Source organism: Vanessa cardui, chromosome 23 (genome assembly GCF_905220365.1).
Source record: "Vanessa cardui chromosome 23, ilVanCard2.1, whole genome shotgun sequence".
NCBI classification, from domain to species: Eukaryota; Metazoa; Arthropoda; class Insecta; order Lepidoptera; family Nymphalidae; genus Vanessa; species Vanessa cardui.
The window spans coordinates 1,806,270-1,815,753 of record NC_061145.1 but is presented as its reverse complement, the minus strand read 5'-3'; positions in this window follow the sequence as shown (position 1 = coordinate 1,815,753).

The window sequence follows — 9,484 nt, the reverse complement described above, 5'->3', positions numbered from 1 at the left end:
TGTCCGAAGGTGAAATACAGTACGGCTACTGTATACTGGATTAACATTCCCCGTTTTATTATTAAATGACGTCGAAATTCGATTAGTGAAATTTATTTGATTACAAATTTTTATGATGATGACTTTTTATGACACAATGGGTACAGTGGCATGCGATCATAAGTATCCTGCCGACATTTGATTTATGTTAAATTGAAATAGGATATAAATAGGCTTTGATAGCCAACGTGATTACCAGTAACAGTAGAGTCCGTGGCACACTTATCGTGATGAAAACTCTTTCTAATCGGATACGACCCTGTCACATCCGTTGTCACCAAACCACACTGGAGCAGCGTTATAAAGCAACCTCGAACTATTCTATTTAAAAGGAGGTCTTATTAACCAGTGGACAATTATCGTGTTTTACTCAAAGAAAATTCTCCTCCAAAACTTAATTAGATTTCTATAATCGTCACAAATTACTTCTACTCCAATCATTTCTACAAAATACTTGATTAAGTACGAATCTGTGTAATAAAATTCGTGTATAGATCAAAAGGAATAAATTAAACTTTTTTCTGCCAGCGATTCTTAAATTACAAAGGCTATTCGTCAACAGTAAGCAAAATTACTAATGAAGTGTATATATGTATATTTGATACTATCTTATTATGTAATCAAGTATTCTTTCTTTTTTATTTTTAGAATAAATAAATTTATTTTTCTGTGTGTGATTGGATATGCTGTCTCGCGTAGAGAAAATCAAGATCAATCGAAGATCATACTAGACGACCTCCGCAGTCGAGTACTTTGTTCATGGGTACGCTACTCCGAGGTCCCGGGCTTGATTCCCGTCCCGATTCCCGATTCCCGATTCTTTGTGTTCCTATGATAATTTACCATGTCAGGCCTCGAGAACCTCTAGTATAAATACAGCCATGCCTCGAATAATGTTTGAGTCGAGATGGCCCAGTGGTTAGAACGCGTGCATCTGAACCAATGGGTTCAAACCCAGGCAAGCACTACTGAATATTCATATGCTTAATTTGTGTTTATAAATTATCTCGGCGGTGAGCATGTGTCTAATTTCATAGAAATTCTGCCACATGTGTATTCTACCAACCCACATTGGAACAGCGTGATAGAATATGTTCCAAACCTTTTCCTTAAGAGGAGAGGAGGCCTTAGGCCAGCAGTGAGAAATTTACAGGCTGTTGTTTTTGCTTCAAATAAATGCGTTTTCAAAATGTCCCAAGTGAGATCCAAAGTGAGTTCGAACAGAATAGTTCTGTCCTTACCAAATAATTACGTTATGTAAAATGAAAAATGTTTCAGAATTTCACAGTTTTTCCTTGAGGTTTTAAAAGACAATAACGATATTTCCCCGAGAGAGTTAATATTCAAGTTGCACACTCCATTTATGCGACACACCGCTGTTGTGGACATATGACATACCTGTCATCGAGCTTACTTATCGACTATATTTGAAACTAAATTATTTATTTTATTAAAGTTGTGAGTATTTATCTACTGTGTTATTTCTACGAATTAAAAACACACAAACTATGAATTATGAAATGCCTTAACCTAATTTTCGAAATTCATTTTATCAAAATTTGCAATTTTCAAAACAATCTATTGGTACTAGACTACATTTCTGTAGAAGCAGGTTTACATTACGAATCAAGTTTGAATCACTTAATTGTCATAAATGTTTGACGGCGCCACTGCGTTTTGAGAGCGTCAAGAAACGTAAAAAGCGATAATAACATCGGATAGCAACCTTTTTTTAAATTATGGTAGTTTTGACGTCTCTTCGTTCTGACGCGACTTCAGTCTCTTTTGTAAGCGAAGTCAAACGGAAAACAATCCTATGGAATCTCGCAGAAACAAAACGTGCCTGATGGAGCGTCATTACCTGATTTGATTGTATTACTGATAATATTTCGTTGTAATAATTATTGGATATTGTAAAACAACCTCATACACGTGATTTTAATTCTCTTCGCCCGACAACCCACGATCGCTCGGCAGCCACATATGGGAACCAAAAATAATGATAACGGCAATGTGCCGTTATGTTATAAAATCATTTATGACATTTATATTCGAGACGATGGCATCTTAAAGAAACTATATGATAACTATTACAAATAAAACGCTAAATAAATATAAACACGCAATACAAAAAAAAAATGGATGTCGGTGTCAGTCAAGAAAACCCTACAGTATATCTATCAAAAAACAATACGAGAATTATACTTTAACAAATATGTCCTTTACAAATTACCTTTTATACGACAATATATTGGGTCCATCAAGGGGCTCGTATCGCTTATCTTACTAATATACCAATACATATTGTTAAAATAAAGTATCTCGGCTGCGTCTGTCTGTCTGTATGTCGCGATAAACTCCGATTTTCATGAGTTTTTCACTAATAGACAGAGGGATTCATAAGAAAGGTTTAAGTATATAATTTATTATATTTTTTGCGTAAATAAGATGAAATAGGACGAAAAAAGAAAACATATGCCCACCAGGGTGAAGCCGGGACGGGCAGCTAGTATCCGCATAAGATATTAATATTTATGAATATAAAATGTGTTGTTCATTTTTAAACGCACTGTGTCTTCCTGATCCCTTTGCGTCCGATCTAAGTTTGCATTTTAATAACAATGTTTTAAGTGAGTCTATTTATGAACTTCATAAAATCATTCTTTGATAATTTATAAAAATCGATATTTTTTTTGTATGAGAAGCTCATATTTATAAGTAACGACTTTGTGTGTGTGTGGGCTTATGTTGTATTAGTATTAAATGAGATTCTGTATGTTTTTTTATTGAATATTTCTTCATAAATTTACGACCTCGAGTCGAGTAGTCTGTACACAGGTTTCATAGGTACACTACTCCGAGGTCGCGAGTTCGATTACCGGCAGAGTCTATGTAGAAGTTCATTAGTTTTCTATGTCGTTTCGGGTCTGGGTGTTTGTGGTACAGTTGTTATTTCTGATTTACCATAACAGAAGTGCTTTAGCTACTTACATTGTGATCAGAGTAATGTTTAATTTATTTAACCCTTCGGGTGCCTGGTGGGTCTGACAGACCCGACACTTCAAAAAATCAACGATAACTTTTAAATTTTTGGAGCAAACCCGCTGCACTCCTGAGTAGCTTCGCGATACAAACTAACGGCTATTTTGACTACTCTCCCGCTGTCCACAACGTACACCCATCCGAACAACACGCATTTTGTGTGCGCTCGGGTCTCAGGGACCCGACCAGGCACGCGGCGTAACTTTTAATCTTTAAGCTATTATTTTTGTTTTGTCTCTTTAATTTATATTGGGTGGTAAATTATTTATGGAAAAAATATTGATGCAGTTATAATGACTGGGCGGTTAATAAATGATGAAATTCGCCAAGCTTTAGAGAGAAATTTTGAAGAAAATGAAGATCAGAATGTTAGTTTTGATGAAAGTGAAGATGAGTCAGATACATAATTCTGATGTTGACAAGGAAGAAGTAAAAGTCTATAGCGAACCAAATAACAGGGATATCATATATACAACCAAACAAAAGTGATTTATATGTCCCAGCCATTAAGTAATTTTGGTCACAAATCAATATATAAAGGCCTTGATTATTGTTTCTGGATTCTCAACACTACGGGCATAAACGCAATGTTAATGCAAACGTTATTCATATGTTAAACAATTCGGATACTAGAAGGAATTTCATAAAAAAAATGGGCATAGTATTGACTGCTCTACATCAGACTGAACGACGTAATAGTTGTAAGATGCAAAATCTTATCTTACTTTACGTAAGAGAATCAGCTCTCATTTAGGGGAACCCTCAGAGCCACCACCCAAAAGATATAATGCTGGTACGAAAAAGCGTTGTTATGTATGTCCTAACCAAAAAGATCACAAGTCTAAATACATCTATGTGTCTTGCACAAGACATATTTGCTTGGAACACGCAATTTTTGTTTGTAAAAATTGTCACATAAATATTGATCTTTTTGATTGTATCTAACAAGCAATATCTTTGTTACTTTTACATTGAAATATAAAAGTTTGTAAGTTGATTAATTAGTGCCTTAAATTAATGTAAATCTGATTGTTGATCTCAATTAAAAAAATTAATATTGTCGATTTAAACATAAGTGTTTATTTTTATTACGTAAAATTAGAGACTTTTTAATTTTTTTAATATAACTTTGTAGAAGAACTTTTGTTTAATTTTATATTTCATTCATATAGCTAAACAGCTCTAAAATAAATATAAACACATTATTTGGCGTTCTGACTAATGAAATAATTAAAAAACAAGCATTTTTTTACCGGGTCCCACAGACCCACCAGGCACTCCATGTAAGTTTTACCCACCAGGCACCCGAAGGGTTAACACATATATCCACCCCTTTAAGTAACAGAAATCAATTTCTTAGACGTCTTAAAAGTGACATAATATCACTATTAAATTTACATGGCTCATATCGAGCTGGCTCATGAGATCAGTATCTCTCTGTCCCTTGAAACGAGTTGAGCCAAACCACGAGCGCAGATCCGTGTACGAATGAATAAAAGTGATCCCAAACCGCTCCGACCCTTATCAAGGAGAGCCATCGCAGAGGTAAAAATCCAACAAATTCCAATTTCCCCTAAGGGATAGTTTTCGAAACGTTGTCCAGTGGATAAGAATTAACATACTTAAACACTCTTTACTTATCTGTCGGAGGTGTTGTAGCAAAACCCAAATCCTTCACGATGAAAACGCGAAAAATCTGCTTTCGACTTTTCATTCGAATCATTCGAATTCATTCGAATTTTAAATTTGAAAACTGAACAAGTTTGAGACGGCATCATTTTCTATTTTTTCGTCCTATGGCACGGAGCATTTAAGACCTCGTATGAAAATTATCATAATACCGATACGGGGCTTATTAGACCCCGTAAATTTTAAGAAGCTTAAATTCTATATGATTCGATCGAATTTTATTTCTTCACTGCAGTACATGGTCAAGGAGATCCCTTATTAAATAGGTACACAATAGCGTTCTGTTTTCAATAGGCATCATATAAATATGTTATCACTTTCCTAAAATATATCAAATAGATGTGACGACCTCCGCACAACAGAGAAATGTTTTTCTTAGCACCGCAAGGAAGACACTTACGAAGCCTATAAGACCTCAGCATTGAACGTATTAATCGTGTAAGAGAATACAATTTTATTGGTTCACGTAAATTTATGATAAACTAAAAGTGTACTGCAATATTCCAGCGTAAAATTGCTTCCGCTCATTGGGCTAGAATTAATTATTAGTCGGTTTTTACAGACGACCCTATCAAGCCTTCGTACGTTACTTTATTATTAAACTATTAGGTATACGTAACTTTATTCAGAACTAGCTGTGCCCCGGACTTCGCGCGCGGTTGAATTAAACTAAAATTATTAGTATAATTTTATTTGGGGTTAGGGCTTTGTGCAAGCCCGCCTGGATAGGTACCACCCACTCATCAGGCATATTATTTTGTGTTCCGGTTTGAAGGGTGAGTGAGCCAGTGTAACTACAAGCACAAGGGACATAGCATCTTAGTTCCCAAGGTTAGGTAAGGAATAGTTAATATTTCTTACAACGTCAACCTATTTCATAAAAAAGTATCTAAAATAGACATAGCCTAGTTACTCCTTACTTCATCACCTATCTGCCAGTGAAATTCCCGTCCAAATCGGTCCAGCTGTTCCAGAGATTAGCCGAAACTAACAGACAGACAAAAATTCTAAAAATACTATATTGGTATATGTACCGTGTATTAAATACACATATGCACTATGTAAAAAAGGGGTTTTTTAATATTATACTGTATATTATACATTCCAATATTATAATATGTATACACAATAGGAATCATTATACTTCACTTAAATATATTCTGAATCACGTATCAGATACATTTACAATTTTTACTTAATCATTTTTCTCTCCTAATATTATAAAGAAGCAAAAATTGTTTTTGTGAAGGAAGTAATCTCCGGAATAAATGATTAATGAACCAATTATAAAAACAAATCTTTGGTAGACAGCTACGTTATTCCCGAGTGCTATTACAATACAATTTGAGTGTATATTTGTAATATAAATATACCCGCTTTATATTAAATTGATACGTATGTATACTCGGTACTCATACCAAAATAATATTTTTTGATTTTTGTCTCTGTGTCTGTCTATCTGTTCTAATCTCTGGAACGGCTCGACCGATTCTGATACAACTTTCACTGGCATAAAACTGATGTAATAAAGAGTAACTTAGGCTACAAAGATAACTTTTTTGTTAAATTCAAACGTGCACAAACTCGCGGGCACATCTCACATTATGTACATTATATAATTTCCTTTAATTCTAAACAGCGACCGTGCGAAGCTAGGGCAGATGACTAATGTTTATTTAAAAAACGTTGATTGACGGGAAAACTACCACCAACTGATGGTATGTAACCACCAATCCATAGACATTATATTACTGATATAAGAAATTATCAACAATTCCTTACACATTAACAACATAGGAAACTCTATTGTGTCCCTTGTGCATGTACACTAATGGCTGTTTGGCGGTTTAAACGAGTAAAAAAGCCTGAATGAAATAAAAACTTGTAATTATGGATGGTTTTCCAACGAGGTAAAAGCTCATTAATGATTAAAGAAGTGGAAGAAATGGTCATTGATAGATTAATGCAGAATAATATTTCACTGTATAAAATAATAATTTATTTAAAGTTAATATAAAAGGAGTCGATATGGCCCAGTGGTTAGAACGCGTGCATCTTAACCGATGATTACAGGTTCAAATCCAGGCAAGCACCGCTGATTCATGTGCTTAATTTGTCTTTATAATTCATCTCGTGCTCAGCGGTGAAGGAAAACATCGTGAGGAAACCTGCATGTGACAAATTTCATAGAAATTCTGCCACCTGTGTATTCCACCAACCCGAATTGGAACAGCGTGGTGGAATATGTTCCAAACCTTCTCCTCAAAGGGAGAGGAGGCCTTTAGCCCAGCAGTGGGAATTAACAGGCTGTTGTTGTTGTTGTTGTTGTAATATAAAAGAGTAACTATTGATTGATCTGAATTATAAGTATGTGTAACTAGCGATCCACCTCAGCTTTACACGGGTGCAATGCTGATACTAAATATACTACAGAATTTGTTTATTTACGACATCACATTAGAAACTTCTAAAATTATCAGTCTTTCTTCACTATATTGTCCAGATATTATGCTCAAGAAACTTTTCCTCGAATTACTCTGTCTACTAAAAAAACCGCATCAAAATCCGTTGCGCAATTTTAAAGATCTAAGCATACATAGAGAAGGACATGTGGTAAGCAACTTTGTTTTATACTATGTAATGATGATGAGTTCTCAAGCGTAAAGTCATACTTGAATAAATTTTATTATCATTTTTGTTTCTAATATATTTATAATTATTTTGTAATATTTTATCCACCATATTGAATTTACCATTTTTAACACATCACAATAGTTTATATACTTCATGGTAAACAAAAATGGATGGGCATGAAAGACGATATGGGAAGAATGTTACTGGTGAGATGACGTCAGACAGAGAAGTATAGAATAAGACATGCTGCTCTGACCCCAAATTAAATTGGGATAAGGGCAGGATGATTATGATGATGATAAGTAGCAAGCATGAGTCACTTGGAAAGCGACTGCAATCGCTCATGGATATGAACAACACCTAAGGGCTTGCAGGTGTGTTGCCGGCTTTTAAGGCACTAGCTGGTAAACTTAGTTAGACTTCTAAGAAATAGGTACAAACGTTTAATTAAAATGTAGGTGTTTTAATTTTGTAACAAAATAACTTTATATGTATACGACAATACAGCCTGTAAATTTCCCACTGTTGGGCTAAGATCTCCTCTCCCTTTGAGAAGAAGGTTTGAAACATATTCCACCACGCTGTTTCAATGCTGGTTGGTGAAATATATATGTGGCAGAATTTCTATGAAATTAGACACATGCAGGTTTCCTTAAGATGTTTTCCTTCACTGCCAAACACGAGATGAATTATAAATACAAATTAAGCACATGAATAATCAGTGGTACTTGCGTAGGTTTGAACCCGCAATCAGCGGTTAAGATGCACGCGTTCTAACCACTGGGACATCTCAGATCTATGTATGGCTGATAATTTATTCAGACATAGACATTCAGAATAGTTTCGTTAATGCAATTTCATTTCTTACTAGCGAGCATTAAACTTTACATTACTTTACTTTTACTTTACTTTACTTTTAGAGTACACGAAAAATATCTATTCATGAACTAATTTGAATATTATGCTGCACATAATAGTATCGCTAATGATTGTAAATATAAAAGCCGCTTCCTTTTGAATTGCAATTACGATTCTACCTTTGAGAAATTATTTTCTTTCTGACTAAAATTTCCAGAACTTTTTCAATGAAATGCTTAATGAACGAGTAAATATGAATAGTTTTTAGCTCGAGAATTTCTGACTGGTTACACTCGTGGAACTAATACAGATCCTTACGCTTTTCTATCAACAGCAGATGGATATCAGTCGTAGAACTTAAGATTTTTTTATGGTATAGGCTGGCGGACTAGCATATTAAGGGCCACATGATAGTAAGTGGTCACCATTACCCATAGACAATGACGCTGTAAGAAATATTAACTATTCCTTAAATCGTCAATGCGCCACTAACCTTGGGATCTAAGATGTTATGTTCCTTGTGCTTTTAGTTATACTGGCACAAGGGACATAATATCATAATAATAACACTGGAGAATATACATAAATATTATGTAGTCAAGGTTTACATCAGAATTATTAACATCAAGGCCATTATCAACTGCAGAGGGTGACATCAGCTCAAACAGTATTCCATTCCATATAGTCTTGTATTGATTATGAATTATAAAGTCGATTGATTGATTCGGTCTACGGGTTCAAAGTCAACATTAATGTTTTCGCAAGGGCGAATGCGATCGATTGAATACAAAATACAGACTTATCCATGGTCATCTGAGCATAATTGAGGCATTTGCATAGTACAGTATCTTAGAATCTTCCATTTTTGAATTTTATTTTAAAATGTCCGAAGTTCTAGTTTTAATGAAGTTTTAAAGTTATTTACGACTTCAAATGTTTTTTTTATGGTATAGGTTGGCGGACGAGCATATGGGGCACCTGATAGTAAGTGGTCACCATCACCCATAGACTATGACGCTGTAAGAAATATTAACTATCAGTTACATCGTCAATGTGCCACCAACCTTGGGAACTAAGATGCTATGTCCCTTGTGCCTGTAATTACACTGGCTCACTCACCCTTCAAACCGGAACACAAAAATACTGAGTACTGTTATTTGGCGGGAGAATAACTGATGAGTGGGTTTTACCTACCCAGACGGGATAGCACAAAACCCTACCA